The following is a 16384-nucleotide window of genomic DNA, read 5'->3' on the forward strand; positions in this document are numbered from 1 at the left end:
GCGCCATTGGCCAGCCGGGGATAAGCATGATAAGGCTGCTCTGTGCGCCATTGGCCCAGGACGGGCGCGGAGGCGCCTCCTCACTTGGCTGTGCGCAAGAATGCGAGTGCGGCTCACTGTTCATAATTTTCAGCAGCCGGGGGGGGGGGGCACATTAAGTAACAAATTGTTCCAAAGATCTTCTGTTTTTTGTCATCGATGCACAGAGTCACACGAAGGGCAGCGGGGAGAAAATGCACACATTCCTCTTCCTCTCTGTAGAAAAGGGGAATGAATTAAAATGTCTGGTGAGTCTACTTATCAACTTCTAAGCGGCTGTCAGCTTGAAGATGTGGACACTTTAATCTCAACGAGTCAAAATATGATCTTTAACTTTTAATCATTATAGTGAAGAAATGACATAAAACATTGAAAAAATCAGTTTACAAGCAACATCTAAAAATGCAGCAAGAGGGCATCAGCTGTACCCACGAAGGTGGCAGTTCAATACATTAGCAGTTTAATGTTGTATCAAGTAAGTCAACCTTCATTCCATAAATGTACTTACAATAGTTTTTAGTGGTTTGTTTTTCAGTTGATAATATTTTTTGTATCTTATTGTGAAATAATTATACATGTGTAAACTCAACCCACATGAATATCTGCTTTTGTGACATAACATAAAAAGCACTTTATAGTTGATTACAAGAGCAGGAATAAATCATCTCATTTGTGGCTCAAATAGTTTGATTTGTTGAAGTGTGTTTCCAGGATAATTTGTTGGCAAACTGAACCGGAGCAGGTTGATCACAAGTTGTATTAATAAGACACTTAACAAAGCAATCAGCACAGGTAGGCCTCAAATGCAATTTTCACTGGCAAAAGATTTTAAGAAAATTAAGAAAAAAGAGGAGGAAACGCAAATTGTTAGAGAATATCCACTGAGGTGACACTATACATTTCACCTCCACTTTCCAAAAAGAACATTGGGTTAATATTGAGTGCTTTCCCACTATAGTTTGAATAGACCTAAACCTGCCTTTACAATCATTATTTGATCCTAATAAGTTCTGAAGCTAATTTATTATTTAGGAGTCAGGGAGCTAATTGAAAGGAAGGGATACAACCTATAGGTGCTGCAGTAGCAGCAAAAAAGTCCCCTGATATTCTGTTTTGCATGTATAGAAACAAAGGGAGCATAATATGTTTTACATATTTATGCAGTTCTAACCTCTTCTGTATTTCCACATTGATTTGCTACACAGTTGGACTTCGCAGAGGGCAACAACACATAACACAACACTCTGTCTCTCTCTGGTTCTCTGGAGTGTGGAGGCAGAGGAACTCAAGGTTCTGTATGGGTGGGAAATAGAGCGCATGTAATCTGGAGCGCGCATCTTCCCTTGCTCAGGCTGCGGCATTAAATCAATATTCCGCAAAGCTTTCTCTTGTTTTTCACATTCACTTGACTGCTGCCGTGATGCGCCGTGAGGGTCGAGCAGCCGCTCCCTGATTTTTGTGGCACTTGCGCCCCCTCCCTCTTCCTCCTCCTCCTCCTCTTCCTCCTTCACTTCACTTCACTTCATGGCAGACACCCTCATTTGGATGGCTCCAAGGCAATGCACCCATTCCATTTGTCTTGTGCGTTAACGGGAGGCGGCAGGAGTAAGGCAACGCGTTATCTTGACACAAAACATTATCTCCGCCTCGCTCCTCCAACACCGTGAAACAATGATTATTAACTGCTTGAGGAGCATGTTCAGGGGTTTCGAGGCTTGTCGTCACACTTAAGGAACATGAAATGTATTTCACAACATCCCTTGCACTAGATTTTCAAATTTTTTTTGACTCAAGATAATGCTTCCCCTTTTCTCGCCACTTGTGAGTAGTTTCAGTACTGCCTTGCCTGTCGCCCTGGGGGAGTATGGCTAACGGCATTATGACTGGACGTGTGACAGTAGCATTTTTACCAGAAACCAGCCTAGCACTTCCTTTTCAAGATTTAAAAGCCTGTCGTGCTGCATCATCCCGGTGTATGATACTGGTTATGCATTCATACACACACACGCACACTCACACCCCATCGTTATGAAAGCAAAACCCTGCCTCTGCAAAATGGGTCATACACTGCAGTCACTTTATCTCAGCAAATGTATTGTGCCTGTGTGAGTGTGTGAGTGGTAGACATGCGCATGTGTGATTACACATCAAAGGAAAGACTCCAGTATTAGAGCATGGGTGTCTTCACTGAAACAGGACTTGAGCAAGTCTAACCATTCAATGTTTTCGGGGGGTTGCGAGCTTGTATGATACAGTTTGCCCCGAGAGCTAAAATGTCAGTCTCTCTTTAATACCTTTCAACAGCCAAGTGGAAGGTGCTCTCGCTCCAAAATAAACTCCAGTACCGCCATTTTTATTCTACTGCAGTGCCCCGTACGGCTTATACGTCAGCAATTTCAACCAAACATTTGAACACATTGGATTTGCTCAGAACACAGAAAAACCATTCGTCCTTGGTTCGTGTATGAAGATACACAGACAGGCTAATAGGTAGACAGACACACACCCACACACACGCACGCACACACGCACACACACTTGCAGATATTTACCCACTGCAGAGTGAATTTGAGCTGTGGGGTTCAAAGCCGTGCCAGTCAAAGACGGAAGACAGCTCTGTGCCGCCGTCTTATAGACCCATCACTGTGCAAGCTAATCTGCAGCGCGTTCCAGCCCTATATTTAGACCGATGTTTTGTGAACACTTAGCATAATTCGCTGAGACGAAAGGAGCTTTTCGAAGCTGTTAACCTCGTCTCTTTAAAACTCATTTGGAGTTTCTCAGCTGCACATTCCAAAAAAACACCTGTTCTCGCCTTTGTCGTCCTATGAAATGCTCTCCGCTTCAATGCGGAAATAGTTTGTTATGAATGGAGATGATGGTGCAGTGTGAGAACATATTGTAAATGTAAGGAGGTGGTTGATTCTTTCAGCTGCTCACTGGGGAATTTGTATTATCTGAAATCAATCCCAAAAATAGTGTGAACTTTGGTTTTAAAGGTGTCCTCACTGTCTCAGACAGCATCACCTGATTTATCTTTGTAGTCATCATCTTCATTACTCTCATCTCCGTCATCATATGGTTTAACATCCCCTCCCACTGATCATGTCCTTATGAGTTTAGAGGAAAATATTCCTGGAATAACACTACACCTGGTTATAATTCAGTCCCATTTATTATTATCCAGGGAGTACAGCCGGTTTAAGTCTGTGTGTATGTGTATGTCTGTGTGTGTGTGTGAGTACCAAATGCTCTGATCGGGTCCAGGTGGGCCAGGGGGAGTTGGTCATACTAAAAGCCTTTACCTCCATCTGCTGTGTGGCCTGCACAAACACACACATTTACACACAAACACACGGACAAGATGAACCGTCTGGTTCAAAAGCCCGTCCCTTAAGCATTAAACGCTATACGCTTTGGCCACAGAAACATGCCACACTGGGGGCCTGCATGGCATCTGCCTCCCAGCTCCCGGAGCCAAGGCATGGGGCCGAGGGAGGGGCCTGGGGCCGAGATAAGCTCTTCCTCCCCTGGTCACCGCTACGCCGTGGGGACCGGACAGGCCTGGAGCCTCAGCTGAGCATCACTGATAATATCCACATGAGTGTATGTGCGTGTGAGTGTGATGGATGGGTGTGTTTTGAAAAGGAGAAGCTTGGTTGGGATGTGTGTGTGTGTGTGTGTGTGTGGTGGGTGGGTGGGGGGGACATGCATCGATGCACACACTTGCATGTTTGTCCAAATAGTCAAATAACACAGCTAAGACAAAAATGCCTCTCACTGAAGTATTAAAAGTTGCACAGTTTGGTGCCAAACGTTCACGGAAGTGTGTACAGATATGTTTCCTCACGAGGAATGCCTTTGCTTTCAGGAGTCATAAAAGGTACAACACACAAACACACACACAAAAAAAATCTTACAAAGACACAAATAAATTGCAAATCTGCAAAAATGCCTGTGTGAATAACTAATTCAATTGACAACTGAACTCTGACATCTTGATAATGCTTTAAATTATTTTCCAAAGCACATAACCCTGTTTAAAAATGTCTTAAATTGAGTGACAATACGCTAATGGACTTATCTGCCTCATTTCAATGTTGATATTCTCACAAAAACCTGCACAAGAAACAAATGAAATTATCCAATTTGCAGACTGTCATACTTCTTTTAGGGAAATGAAATTTGAAATTGAAAAGTATGAAACCCCTGTTAGGCAGGGAAAGACAAAGCATGTAATAAGTACAGTACATTACACTCACTACATTTTGACAATGACATGAAACAATGCTGCTTTCACAATGGTACTCATTGTGCTTTTTCTTTTTTCATTCTTTGTATTTTTTTTCTGTACCCTCACTTGCGGTGTAAGTTTAATTGCTGTGCTGCTAACTGCAAATCAATCTGTTCTTGTTCATCTCGCTCTAATTCATTGTTTATTTAACATGAGTGTAATCTAGTCCTTTGTCGAATGACAGAAAATGGTCCCTCTTTGTTCAGCAGCACTGACCTTATCATTTTAACTTGTCATATTGCAATACTCATTTACTCATCATGTTAAGAGTCGCCTCACGTAACGACCCAGTGAAGCAAATTAAATTAATTCTGGGCTACTTTTAATCGTGTTGATGTTTCAAATAACAGTGCACGACAAAAAGGTCCAGATGATAGAAACACTAATTGGTTAAAAAAAAAGTTGCGATGGAGGGGATAATTCTTCATATTACATACAGTGTATAGCTTAATATTACAATATTGGCCAAGATGCAAACCTCTCTTGCAGTATTTCATAAATGTGTATCATTTTTACATCAGCTAATCATTATCATATTGATTTTGAGAAGTAAATCAAATCATTAGTCATAAATAATTAAAACCACTGCTGTAGAAATCAGGCACCCTCTGCATTGCATTTTACATTTCATTTTATCAGTCTGATTTTGTGGGAAAATTTGAGATTCCTTACAGTACAATACTGGAAGAGGTCAGGTCTGTTCCTTTACAAAACAGAGCTGGAGCTTTGTGTTGTGGAGTCACTTAACAGCATATTTATCCTCTTAGCAAGGCCAAAGACAGAAACACTGACTGGGGAAGGTCTTCTTTCTTTGTGGTAGGAAGCAACTTAGCTTGTGGGAAATGTGGTTTCAAATTTCAGAAACATCAGTACCAACAATACCAGTGCTGTGAGAAATACAGAGATATTTTTTCAGCTTTGAGCCTTTGTTTTAAGCCTCGCACCATGAGTGTCTTACAATCTACAAGGTTTATGTCTCAGCAGAAACTGCATCAAGTAAAATTAAAAAAAAAAAAAAAATCCTACACACTGATTACATTTAGTGATTCTGTGGTGTCTAGTTAGCCTTGAGGTCCAGGTTGTTTAATTACAATGTCCTGGAATTCATCCAAAGACATTTTTCATGTCTCTCTGCCTTTCCTCAGACAGCTGCTTTCATGAGTGAGAAATACAGATCTAACCACTATAGACCCGCTTTTTATTACTGTACATGCTTGCCATTGAATTGTTCTTGATTCTAAGAGGAATTGCTTTGAGGAAAAAAAAACAAAGTTTTACTCACTTCCTGCTTGTCAAATATCAAGCGCCTTCTTAAGAGTCACTGTAGTCTACCTGTATGTCCCTACTGGATATCAGTCAAGAAGTAATTGTCTGCAATAAAGCAGAGGATGGATGCACAAGGGCAGATATTTCTAGTGTTTAACAATGAGTGCTAGTTTTTAACTTTAAGCAATTGTGGTGATGAATTGTGGCTGTGCTGCAGCCCAGTTGGGAGACTTGCCATATTAAATGAAGAATAGCGAACATGGTGTAACATACCATAGCTTGTCGTGTGTGCAACCCTCAGAGTTAAAGCATGTGTTTTGACAGGGGGAGAGAGAGAGCGAGAGAGAGACATAGACATGGAGAGAAATATCCAGAGATCCAGGTCAGCTGTGAGGCCTCAGCTGGAGTGGAGGGCTACACCTGTCAGCGCCCGGGGGCCTCTCTCGCTCGCTCTCTCCCTCTCTCACTCTGTCGTCTTTCTGTCTCTCTCTTTCTGTCCAGCTGGACGTGCAGGAGCCTCTCAACCCCCAACCCAACCTCCTCCTCCCGGATCCAGGCCAGTTCAGCCTAGCCATGCGTGGTCATCTCTGGGAATTCATTCCGGATGCTTCCTGTTCATTGCATCCACTCCTTTTTCTATCTGTCACTCCACCCCCATCTATATGTCTTCCTCTTTACTATCTGTCCCATAAATCATCTCTATCTTCTGAAGCACATGCTGAAATTTACATTTTTCTCTTACTTGTTAAACATTTTAATGTCTAAATTATGCCACTTGGTTTGGAATTTTGCAACAGCACTAAATTCCATTTAAAGTCCAAATTCAAAGACATTATTCAAACCAAGCTCAGAAAATTTGGCTACATTTACCACTAACTAATTCTTTTTTTTGTGGCTTGACCAAGACCTGATTTATGTGCCTAAAGTGATATTACCAGAAAAGCATGTGATATCTTTTTTTGATCACACAAACTATAAAATTCTGACAAAGGTCTTACTGCCAATGGATTTACACGCCTGAAGTGAAGCTACTGTACAGTATATCCTACATACCACAGGCAAAAGCTACATATATTTCAATCTTTCAGTGGCTGACAGAAGTGAGCTGCTTATTTTGTTGGGAAAGACAATGGCACAAATATCCAAAGTTTTTCTTTTCATTCTAAAGTTTCAGCAGGAACCACTGAGGAGCGCACAACACATTCCCACCACCCCAAACTCCCGCTGTGCATCCAAAGCTGCCTTTCAGCACAGTCAGTGGAGACAGCAGCTGGGAACATTAAAATGCTACTACAAGCATCTTCTTTACTCTGATATTGTGTCTGTAGCCTATTTTCCAAAGTGTGCCTACACACTGTAAAATTACAGCGCTACAGTTTTCCTGCAGTATTGACTGCATGTGCTCTGTCAGCCATGTGAGGATGAAGTAAAGTGGCACTTTATCCCTTACATATCATGTATGTTTCTTAATGGGCGCAACATATGTCGTAACAGTTTGTTTCCAGACTTCACTGACACTGTGTGGTGTCAAGTCTTTTCGGAAATCAAGGCATTAAACAACTGTAAGCAAAACATAACGTCTGTCTGTTGCTACATCATCTATAATTGTGCACAATAGACTTTTCATTAACAGTGTATGTGAATATTACAGAGGGGGGAAAAAATTAGGCCAACTACGTAATTACCCCAGCTCAGACACAGTGCTAAGTGTTTTATATTTTATGAGAAAACATTTATCATGGTGCAATCAAGAACGGGCTTTGACTCAGGTAACACACAGCAGTAAAATCAGGGTTCAGACAAAAAATGGAAACACTACAGTCGATACTTTACTTCAATTGCAGGGCGCCACGATGAGCGGCTCTGTTGACAGCACAGAGGATCCTAAACCTAATCAAGATGGTCATGTTTTGTGAAAATGAAAGACACAGCTTTCTGTCTAGCCCCACTTTGGTACTTGGTATACAAATGCAAATTATGCCTCAATTATAGATTATATTCCATTGAAGTTCAGATATTTTTATTCAATGAGGAGCTCTATAAATGCTGTCCACTCTGTACAGAAACACTGGGTTTTCACTGTGTTCAACCCTTTTCCAAGCCCTTGCTTCATTTTTAGCAATATTCTGTCATTCATGGTTTCATTTTACAACACGTGGCATGTCGTTTTTCAGAAACATGAGCTGCAAGGCACCTTCTTATTACTGACTGAGGAAGCACAGGAATTACATCACCTCTGCATGCTACCTGATTTACCATTCCTTTCAGGTCATACCAGAGTCCATTAATTCCTGCTATAAACAGAAATGCAAAAAATTAGTGTTCTCTCTCCCTCCTTGTAGCCATAATAAGATCCTCTTTTTTTATTTATAGCCCCACCTGCAATTTGCTTTCTCATAATGGAGAATGTATAAAAGGATATTAGGTACACGGGATAAAAGAAAGATAACAGTAATGGGTTTGGCTGAAAATGATAGCAGTCAACTGTCAACCTGTAATAAACTGAGGAGTATAAAAACGTGGACATGGTTTAATGCTCTAAAGCTTGCTCTGTGTTACAATTGATTTTCGGATAAATGGCTTTCCAATGACTTGTACAGGCATTAAAAATAAAACAGCAGCAACTAGCTGCTGTCAGTCTCTCGTAAACCATATTGGTATTTTTTTGTTGGATACCTGAAAGATGTCCTGGTTGGTTTATGCTGCGAGGGACAAGCTTGTAAAAATCTGCCATTTAACCTCACTGAATCTCCATTTTGTCCCGCAGCAAGATGGAGCTGAGGGTTGAATAACAGTAAGCTTATTCTCCTGCTGCACTCACACCACATCCTATCCTACACGCCGGCTACTGAATTATTCAGCTGTTTGTACCTGTGAGGCAAGCAGGCCCTGTTAAGGGCTGCCCCAGTATGATCTATAATTAAATATAATGCAACATGAAAGTGCATAAGACATGAGACTAGGGTTTGGACAAGTCACTCAGACTTCCTCCTAGTTATCCATTTTGTGTCGGTTCATATGCTGACTGCAGCTGTTTTTATTTTTGAGTATTTATTTTACAAGCCGTTTCAGCCCTGCGCCCACTGTAATGTTTTTTTTTTCCTCCTCTTTGCTTGGTTACTCTTTGAGTAAGTGGTCTTGAATGTTTGCTATCAGCAGTTGACATTTGGAGGGCAATAAGATCATGTCATGTGTGATTATGCTATTATTGTCTCGCTGTTCTCTAAGTACACAGTATTACACCCAATAGGGCCCCTGTCTCTTGCAGTATGTTTGTTTTGTTCCCCCTAGCAGCTCAATCAGAAAGCCTTTCAAAGCTCACACTCAGAAATAATCCTGCTGTGCATTTAGAAATATGACCATAACAAAACTGTTTACAGGCTCTCTAAATTGACCATTTGGGATACATAAAACCCAGCATCCGTCCATTGTTCCCAGCAAGTGTCCAACTCTCCCGGAGGTAGATGCAAACAATTACCTCAACCACAACCGCAAAGAAAATTGACATGCTTCCCAAAAGTTTAGGATAAAGGACACGTTTACAGATGTGCTTTGAATCAATTCTAAAATCACCTTTGTGTCAGAGTGTGGGTAGAAAAAATTGTCACTTAGCAAAATCAAACAGTAATAGATGTTTAGTGTAATGTGGAAATCTCAGTGACAGTTGAAGGCCTTAACCTTGCATACACACACACACACACACACACACACACGCACGCACACACACACATTCACACACACACACCACAGTGGGATCCTCGCATCTGTCCAAATGTGAACAGTAATATCTCCACCTTGCAGGCGGCTGCGGGGAGGGAAGGCTTAGCGGCTCGCTCACTTTCTTCCTTCACTGGCTGTGAAGTGGAGTCTGAGGTGTCAGGAGTTTTTTTTTTCCATCCCCCTCTCTTTCTTCGTCTCTCTCTCTCACTCTTTCTCTCACTCTCTCTCTCACTCTGTCTTTTCACAGCAAGTACGTCTCTATAGTGGTTGAGTCTGTACTTTACAGGGAACACTGTGAGCGCCTGATAAGAGGCTGAAAGCAGATATATACATCCTGGAGTGAGCTGCAGATACACAGTCAGGGAGACAGTAAACAGATCACATACATTATGTTTCTAGGATTTAAATGTGGCATATGATACTGACGTTTTAGCAGAGGGTGATTGTAACTGGCTGGCTAACTTCTATCTTTGCACCTAAAAGCATAGTGAAGGGATCATAAGTGCTTGCGAGGATAAATTTTAGCCTAAATAAAAAATGGTGCCATGCCATGTCTCATTTTGCTCCCAGACAAATTGAATTGACCCTTCCATCACTGTTGTGCCAAAAAATTATAAAAATAATTTCAGTCTACAGGCAATATAAACAGAGTGAGTGTTTATTCCCTCTAGCCATGTGCTGGGAGTATTTAGAGTTGCACCCCCCAGACAAGCCTTTACCTCTTCCCCTTTATAAAGACCCGGCAATTACTCTGGTTTGCTGACACCCTGAATACCAATACAACAATGCCTCTTCTTTCTCTGAAAGACCCCCCCCACCCCCTCCAAACACACACGCACACATCTTACTACTATCCTCCCCCCTCAAACCCCCCATATTCCCCTCCTCAAATACAAAGTTGCCCGTAGTTGCTATGGCTACAGCAGGAGTTCATAAATCCAAGCGTGGAGGGACTTTTTATTCCTTGAAAATTATCAGGAGGATTTTTTTTGGGGGGGAAGGGAGTTGGGTGGGGGAGTGGAGGGGTGGGGGTGATCTACAGGACATAGGATGGAGGATTTGGATGAAGAAGGTAAAAGGGAGAGAGTGGGTGAGGCAGGGAGGAAGCCCATCCCTCTCCTCCACCACGTGCCCCCGCTGAAGCAGATGGTGCTGTGTGGCTCCGCCATGCCACCACGGTCGCCTTCTGAGCACTGCTGCCATAAGGAGGCAGGTTAGTGGGAGATTTGGGGTGGCAGTGTTTGGCATGGGCTACAAAGTGAAGGTGTAAGGGGGGGTGGGGGTGTTGCTCAGTGCTGTGAGCTGACACAAAGGTAAGCTGCTGTTATGTTCCTGTCTCTGTGATTTAGCGCCCGTGTGGTGCAAGAAGCGGAAAGCAAAGGTAGCTTCCAGGTTCAGGGTTTCAGCACCATTCCTCGCTGCATCACGCTGCGCGTTTTTGTTTTGATGATAAACTACTTCAATGATTAAGTCATTCAGTGATCAAAGACTGTGTATTCACAGTTTTACTCCTTACTCTACTTTTCCTCATGAACCAAAATGTGTCTTAATAAATAACTGCTTTACATCTGCGCTCAACTCTTGAACTCTGCAGCTAAATTTAGTTTTTGCTGCATTTATGATCAAAAATGATTACCATTGTTAGTTTTAGACATGGAGACACAACTATTATACCATTGCCAAGACAAGCACCCAGCTCTCCTGTAAATTGTGTGCCACTGGATCTCATTTAGTTGGAAACCAGCAGAATTGCTTAACAGCACAAAGGCAAATTGGATCACGGCATTAACACAAACACCAAACTAATATTATAATTTATTTATATGAGTGCAGTTATATTAATATTTCAAGTTGCCTTTTTGTCAGAATTTGTTTTGCCTGAATCAAAGGTTTGTTATCTGTTTTTATCCGTCTTCTCGATCATCAAAGAAATGCCAGGAAGCAGTGAGGAGGCGTCACAACATCGTTTCTGTGACAAGAAACAAGGTGGGTTTTTGGCAAATGCTTTCTTCAGTTTGAGAAACACGAAGCGTTTAATGTAGTACCTAAAAACTCTATTCAAGCTGCTATCAACAAGTGATTAAATAGTCTTCAATCTTAAATGAAAACTGTTGCATGACAGAGTGAACTGTGTGTGACTGTAAAGACGACTACATGCATGTGTGATGCAAATTTATTTTTAAGTATTACTTTAGTATTTTTATGTAGTGTCAATTTTAATTTCATATTGTATGCACTGTCACTACTCTTCCTGTTCCTACACCAATGTCGCCCCTGGGGACAAATAAAGTTGTCTTGTATTATTTTGCCATCATTCAGCCAAAAGTGAAAGCATAATTTGAGACTGACCCTGACCAATTACATCCACTCTGACATAGTTTGCCAGGAGATGACAGGCCAGCCTCGGTGAGAACATTGTGTACTGGCCTGAGCATGACGGGGTGGAGATGTGGGTGGGGTGGATGGGTTTGTGGCGGGTTGGACTAGGGGGATAAGAGAGGGGAGTAGAGAGGGTCATCTGCCTGAATACTCCTGCACACATCATGACATGCTGTATCCGTCTGCCTCCCTCCCTCCTCGCTGTCACATGCAAACCCTCATGCACACATTAGCCTCCCACATGCATTAAACTCATCTGCAGTCTGTGCCCTCAACACACACGCTAACAGCATAATCACCCCCAAAAAAACATGAAACACACAACTGTAGCCTTTGATCCACAGCCTTGCACAAGCACACATATACACTGGCTTTTCAGCACAACCTACGCACTTTATGCAGCAATATACTCTTAAACACACACACACGGACACACCAGCCTTCTCAGTCCGTGGCCTGGAAGAATGGAGCCAGTGTGCAGCAAGGCAGCCAGCAGACAAGGGCAGGGCCAGGGTTTTGCAGGGGCATGTGTGTGTGAGTGTGTGTGAGAAAGTGTGTGTTGGGGTGGGGGGGGGTAGAGAGCTTGGAAATGTGGGTAGGTTTTGGGAGGGGCCCTTGCCTATATGTCTGAAATGTATTTAAGTAAATAGACAGAGTCACAAATAGAATCCAAGACGTTCTGGGATATTATGACAAACTGGGAGATCTGTGGTCGCATCTATCAGTACAAAGCCCTGGAAGGATGTGAGACTTGATCCTTATAGGCCAGTTTGGAAATAAATTGTTAAAATCATGGATGTTTCCAAGCTAAATTTAGAAACTTGTCTAAAAGCAGCACTCAAAGGATTTGAGCAACAAAAAAATGCCTTTAAAGAAATACTGAATGCAAAATGAAAATTCTGTCATTGTCTGCTTACCTTCTTGTCAACTGAAACTCTACTGAACTTCACAGAACTGGCAAAAACAGCAAGTTAATACCCATAGGTGTATCTCAGCCTTAGGGAACATATAGGGGATGCATAATTACTGGATTTCTGGGCTCACACTGCAAGTTTGTTGGTAGAACTATCTGGACTATAGCCTACTAAAAATTTCATGGGTGCTGTATTCTTCTTTAGCAGTAAAATTAACCTGTTAATTCTAGCAAGAGGGGACTAGGAGACTGCATGTTCTATAATCCTAATCCTTTACTTAAGTATAGAATGAAAATTCAGTTTGCATGAACTACTGTATGTCTTTGCAGTCTTTTTCCCTTGCTCTGATTTCCAAGGTGCTTGGGAGTCAGCCTCTTAACCTGTCACAGCAGTGCTTCTACTCCAACGTTTAACTGTGATTAAGATTATGAAACCAAATCTGACTTCACTGTGTCAGTGTTTCTTTCGACTTTAAAGCCATTTTGCTGACACTCCTTATCCGACTTATAGCGAGTGCACAGGTAGGATGTTACTGTACGTGTTTTGCTCAAGGACACTTCAGCAGGGTGCTCTGCTGTGCCTCTCACAGGAATGAAATGTGATGTTCCAGAAACAGCATCAATCAGCCTTTAATCCCACTGCCCAGTGCTCTGTTTAATCAGCAGGCCCAGTACTTCAAGGGACAGCACTTTTGATTGATTCAGACTGATTTACTATGATATTTATGATGTTGTTTTAGACACTCAACCTCATTATGGCAATCAATCAAACTGAATACTTTAATGCTAATTTTTGTATGAACAATTTCTATCTTATATCTTCCACTCATCTGTATTCGTACATTGTCAGAACAGTAGAATCAGTTTATCACAGCTGTTCAACAAAACAACTGCCAGAGTGATGTTTTCCAGTGGAGAGGAAACACAGCCACACTAGATTTTGTCATGTAGCTATGTACAGTATTATTGCGCTCATGCACAAGGGAGTTTCAATGTACTGCGAAGCTTTAAAGTTCAAGAAACCCATAAAATTGGTTCCAGTTCAAGAAAGAAAACCACCATAACTGCAGGTGTTCTCTGTACAACAGTTGTATTATGCAACATTTTTGCAATGTAGATTTTGCAGTGTAGATGGATTCTTTTTCCCCCCACTCATTCATACTGAACTTGTTGCATTTTATCATCGTCCATGGAGCGATAATTTGGGAGGAATGAAGACACACTGAGTCTGTGGAAAGCAGTTGTTTCCTCAAAAGCAGGGACCAGGACTGTCTGTGTGGGAAAATTCTGGGTCAACCAATAAACCCTAATTTTCCAACTTGTACCAACCACTTGGAGAATGACGTGGTTGGTTTTTTCCAAATTGTGTCCCATCACTCTCATACACGTGTGTTGCCAGAGTTGCAGTTTGAGAAAGGATTTGACTAAAACTCATGGATATGTGAGGTTTGTTACTTTAAAATAGAAGGCAACACTGTAACTTTACCATCAAGAATTATTATTACTCTGTGATTCAAGTGTCACTGACAAATTTGTTTTTAAATATAAACTCAAAAGCTCTATACTACTTATGTTTTATGACACTGAACATATACCTTTGTAAGAGGACTGATGTCAGATGAATTTGCCGCTTTCAGTCATCCATTTTTCTGTCATTATGCCTCATCGTTACTCTCACTGCTCTTTTCTTTTCTTCATTTTTACTCGTCATTTTCTTTTCAGAGAAGCAGATGTGAATGAGTCTGTGTGTGTGCATACTGTGTTTGTGGTTGAAAGTGTGTGTGTGTGTGTGTGTGTGTGTGTGTGTGTGTGTGTGTGAGAAAGAGAGAGAGAGAGAGAGAGAGAGAGGGAAGGAGAGAGGAAGGGAAGTTAGCCAACTTACCCTCTCTTTTGAAACCCAGAAGGCCTGGCTGACTCCAGTCTCCAACATGGCTGCTGTAAATCAGTGGGAGAAAGAGCTAAGTTAATTGCACAGGCGTTTATGAAGGAGAAAGCCTTGATTTACTCCAAAAGCTTTACATCTCCCCTGTGGATGTGGAGTGATGAAAGTTGTGGAGCAAGGGAAAAAGGGCAGGAGGGGTATGGTGGTGGGGACAGGGATAGAACACGCTGGGTGTGAATAAAGTCACTTGCAGCATATTAGATAAGCTGATTGGTAAACTAGATTGTGGACAGATATGCATCTATTGCCTTGGGAATAATTATTAAAACTTGATAGAAGTCAGGGTGACTTTGGTTTAGAAGGGAAATTTTCATTATGGAGTCAAATATAGAAGCACCACAAAACACTGGATAGTATATGCAAATTAACATATATTTACATAATGTAAATACTGTGAAACTTGTAACAGTCAGTGTATGTATGTAGCCCTCTAGCCATCACAAAGGTTTACATTTTAATTGTTCAAAGTAAATAACACACCAGAAGTGGACAGCACTGCACTTTTCTGAGGCACATTTTTTAGGTACAGGAACTTTATTAAGTATTCATATTTTAAGTGTATATATAGTATTGTCAACATTGTTGCATTCACCTGACAACTGCGGTTTCTATTAATTTATCTTTTTTCATGAAAAATATGTCAATCAACATCTACATTTTGGTTATAATATATATATATTAAGACTGGTCCAATGTAGTGGCTCTAAAAAGGAGGCCTTGCTCTTTTACCTCTATTTTAAAGTAAGGGCTGACATAATTAAATTTGATTTCTACCACTGCTGACTGCTGAAAAAAATGTCACCTATCAAACTAACATGGCCACACTAGAGATATCTTTACATGATATCTGGTTAAGTCCTCATCCGCAGAAGTAAGATAAATTCTTGTAACTGATAAGATAAATACAGAAAAAAAGAAACCTTATATTTAAAGTATATCACTGAAAGCTACTGAAAGCTATTTCAAACAGTGTGAATGTGTGTGTTTAGAATGGTCTCTGTATAAGACTCTGGCTGTAACTTCATCTTCTCTCTGATAGCTGCTTACTGCCTATGTGTGAATTTTTGGTTTACACATACTGTGCATCCATCTTAGCTAATTAGTAGTAGTAATAAACTTTGGATAAGGACACACTGCCTATCCTGACCTCCACAAAGAAGCCGCAGTGAAGAAGTTTAAAGAGTTCCCATGCTTGCTGAACATCTGTTTTATCCACAAAGATGCAGATTAGCACTCACCACAATTCTCCCCTTTCCTCCACATTTAGCAGCGCCAGCTAGTGTCTAGTTCACTAGCTTCTTTCCTGTACAATGATGCTATCAAGGTTTCGACTGCACTGTTGGCAGCTGTGTGCTGCACACAACCACACACACACACACACACACACCCCTCTCTCTCTCTCTCACACACACACTCACACACACACACGCACACACACACACGCTCACATAGTGAACAAGGAGGTGGAAGCGGTAAGAAACCGTTGAGGCCGTGGTTTGTAGGTAGGCCTATGTGGCTGATGATGGGAAACATTCGTTACAGTAGGGTAGAGGCGCTGTAGCCACGATAGAGGAAGACAGAGTAATGGAGAAACAACGAGGTATTGGAGATACAGTGCAAGACAAAGGAAGAAGAGTAAAAGAGTGAAAGAGAAAGCTTCATCTTTACCACATGTTTTACATAACAAAGGCCATTTTTTCTTCTGGTTTAACAGTTGAATGTTACAGATCATGAGTAAAATTACAACTAATAGCTGCTTCCCTGCGCGATCACATCACTAGCCATATCAAAAAGAATCTTCCAACAGATATAGAATAGTTTGGCAATGTTC

The 16384-nt window shown here is 41.4% G+C and overlaps 1 long non-coding RNA gene across 1 annotated transcript; it reads left to right on the forward strand.

Moving 5' to 3' along the window:
- Positions 1-149: 149 nt before the first annotated feature.
- LOC127143470 (uncharacterized) lies at positions 150-7048 on the forward strand. The gene is made up of 2 exons (XR_007814902.1): positions 150-287; positions 6101-7048. It is a non-coding gene; the product is annotated as an uncharacterized LOC127143470 (long non-coding RNA).
- The last annotated feature ends 9336 nt before the right edge of the window (positions 7049-16384 follow it).

The sequence above is a fragment of the Lates calcarifer genome, linkage group LG17 (assembly GCF_001640805.2).
Source record: "Lates calcarifer isolate ASB-BC8 linkage group LG17, TLL_Latcal_v3, whole genome shotgun sequence".
NCBI classification, from domain to species: Eukaryota; Metazoa; Chordata; class Actinopteri; family Centropomidae; genus Lates; species Lates calcarifer.